Source organism: Humulus lupulus, chromosome X (assembly GCF_963169125.1).
Source record: "Humulus lupulus chromosome X, drHumLupu1.1, whole genome shotgun sequence".
NCBI classification, from domain to species: domain Eukaryota; kingdom Viridiplantae; phylum Streptophyta; class Magnoliopsida; order Rosales; family Cannabaceae; genus Humulus; species Humulus lupulus.
Window position 1 is genome coordinate 230085247 of NC_084802.1, and position 3316 is coordinate 230088562.

Consider the following 3316-nt stretch of genomic DNA (forward strand, 5'->3'; position numbering starts at 1 on the left):
GATTAAACTTATGTTTTCAACTCTCTCTTAGCATTCCTTTTATAAACTCAATTAGGTCATTTAATTAATTAAAAAAATCAATAAAATAGTAGTCAATTAATAGCCCTAGGTCGAAATTATCATGGGCTTTAGGCCCGTGAAATTTCCCATTTAATTATAAGCTCGTTGGACTTAAAATCAATGTTTGTATTATTTTCTATTGATTTAATTAATTAAATAATTATTTAAATCCTCTATCAAAATAATTATTTATAATTTGAACCTTGATTTAAACTTATTTATTAATTTAGATACCAATTTATCTTAATTAATAAATCTGCCCTAATTTCTCTTTTCATCTCTAAATTGTATAACTCTATGAAACTATCCAAAATTGACCTGGTCAATGTAGCGTCCCAAATTTGCTAATAAGGCTTAGGGCCTTGATTAGCGTGCCTGGAGGGCAATAAGTGATTTATTATATTAATATGTAAATTTGATGAATATGTGATTAGAAATGCATGTTTAGGTGAATTAAATATGCATGTGGGCCCTATTTGGTTATTAGGGGCATGCTTGTAATTTTAGCCCGTTGAGGGCATAAATGCAATATTTGTGTATATTGTGATTTTCACCACATGTGAGTGGTGATATATTTGTTATGCACGATCCGAGACAGTCCTAGGGAGCAGCTTGGCTAGAATGTCACAATGGGGTCAAATACTCGGCTCGGGATGAGCTTGGGGTATTTTGGGTATAATAAGTGTTTGGAATTTATGGAGTAACGGGTAGTAATTTAGTAACCATTTGGACATGTCGAGGTTAAACGAGGATTTATAGGAACACTTGAGGGACTAGTGGGACACGACAAATGACATAATTGCCCTTGAGGTTAGTATGGGAATTTTATTAGAGGAACGGGCAAAGAGATAATTTGGCCTTAAGGGTGGATAGTCTTGGCTGAGGGGAAGTTCTTCACGTTACTTACTTGGGGCATATACTTGAATTTTATTTTGAAAGCTCTAGAGGAAAACAGAAGCTAGGAAAAGAAGGAGAAGAAGAGCTGATCTACTTTGGGGTCAAGTAAGGGTGTTCATATAAACCGCAAACCGTGGTTTGGAACAAAACCGCATCGCACCAAACCGCCAAAAACCGTAACTGGTGAAACCATTTTTGATGGTTTGGTTTAACCGGACCGCTCAACTTTAATGGTTCGATCACGGTTTCTAATTTTTTAAAACCAACTAAAACGTACCGGACCGTGATTTTTTCTAAAAAAAAATAGTTTTTAGAAATGATGGTTCAAAGGTTTGAACCCCTACATTTAAGTTAATATAAAATCTACCAAACCATCCAAGCCAAACAATTTAATTGTTTAGGAAATGTTTTTAGCAGTATTTAATACATGCACAAGTTTCCAAAACTAAAAAGAAAGTAAACATTTCTTTTTCTCACTTCTATAAAATGATTCAAAATACTTACACTTACAACAACAAAGACAATAAGCTTCTTGTAGACTTTTATGGTCTTAAAAGTAAAGCTAAAATTATTATTATTATTTAAATACAATAATTTAGTTAATTATTTTATAATAAAAAAAAATTAATTTTAATAATTTGGTTATATGGTTAAAACCAAACCAAACCGCTCCAGACCGTTTATTTATGGTTTGGTTTGGTTTTTTAATTTTAATTTTAATGGTTTGGTTTGGTTTTTCATTTTGAAAAAACCGCATGAGCGGTTTGGTTTCAAAAAAAATTTAAACGGCACCAAACCAAACCATGTACACCCCTAGGGTCAAGGGAGGAATTCAAGGCTTGAGTTTGGGAGGCTAGTAGCTTGGAACTCAGGGGATTAATTCAGAGACTTATTTAGGTTCAAATGTAAGCATTAAAACCTAAAGATCAAATTGAATTCTGCTGAGTTTTGGTTAGAATTATAAGTTTGTGCATGTGAGCTAAATTGTGAATTACTCTTGGTTATTTGGGTGAGTTTTGGGATTAGTTTCTGCTGGGTATTGTTGTTAGGAACATAATAGAATTGTTGTGCTAATTGAACTATGTTATTGGGTTGGTTTTGAGTTAAATTGGTTGGGTTTTGGTTGTTGAAATGGGGGATTTTCTGAGTTCGAAGGGGCCGGGCCACGGCACTGTTCTTGGTGAGTCGCGACCCTCTAGAACAGATGGGGGGCCAAGATGAAGGGCAGGCCATGGCGCCCCTATGGTTAGGTCACGGCGAGTGTCTGCTGAATGGGGAGGTTGAGCCTCTAGTTGAGGTGGGCCGTGGCACAAGGCCATGGGGCCGTGGCTCTTAGGAGGTTTTTGAACCCCGAGAAGGTTTTTGGTTCGAGAACCGAAAAGTTAAGGCTCGGGATGGATTTTATCACCCGGATTGATAGGATTCAAGGTCCTGGAAACTAGAATTATATCCCAAAGTTATTTAATGAATTAGAGTTTGATGGATGGATGTTGTTGATACATTGTGACTAGGTTTTCAGCGAGGCTCGGACTAGGGGACTGTTCTCAAGATATCGGTGCTCGGGAAGCTTGGGACACCGGTAAGAAAACTGTTGTACCCGTAGAGCAGGATGTGGCCCTATAGTTTGCATTGCAAGGCACAACCCTATGTGATTGAATAGCAGGGCGTAGCCCTATTGTTTATATTCTGTATTTTTTTTAAATATTTGTTGAATATATGCTATGTATTGCATATTTGTGAATGAACGACGAAGGCCGGGAACGATGAAGGCCGAGAATGACAGGAAGCCGAGTACAGCAAGGGGCCGAGAACGGCGTTAAGTACGTAGAGTGCAAGGCCGAGTACAGCAAGGGTCCGGGAGCGGAGTTGAGCACGTAAAGTGCAAGCCGCTAGGGTGAGACCCTTCTCGGATGCTTGAGTCATCCTCACGGTGTAGACTGTGAACCCAGGGCCTGGTAAAGCGCCTGGGACGGTATGGCCACTATGTGTTTAGCCTGTTGGCTGCCTTGTTATATGCTGATTGATAGCTATGCATACGTTGATTGTCTGTGTTGAGTTTTCTTACTAGGCTTCAGCTCACGGGTACTCTATGGTGCAGGTAAGGGCAAGGGAAAGGCCGACCAACCATGAGTACGAATAGCGTGGAGCGACATGTACATGTTCGGCCTGCCTGGCTGCCACGACCAGGGGTATTTTTGGGAGATGTTATGCATTAACCTAAACTTTGTTGTTTAGTCGACCTTAATCGTAATCTTTGAGTTGTAAATATTTCTAAAGAGTATTTTTGGATCCCAAATGTATAATGCTTTATAATTCCAATGAATGACCACATTTTCAAATTATATGACTTTATTTACAG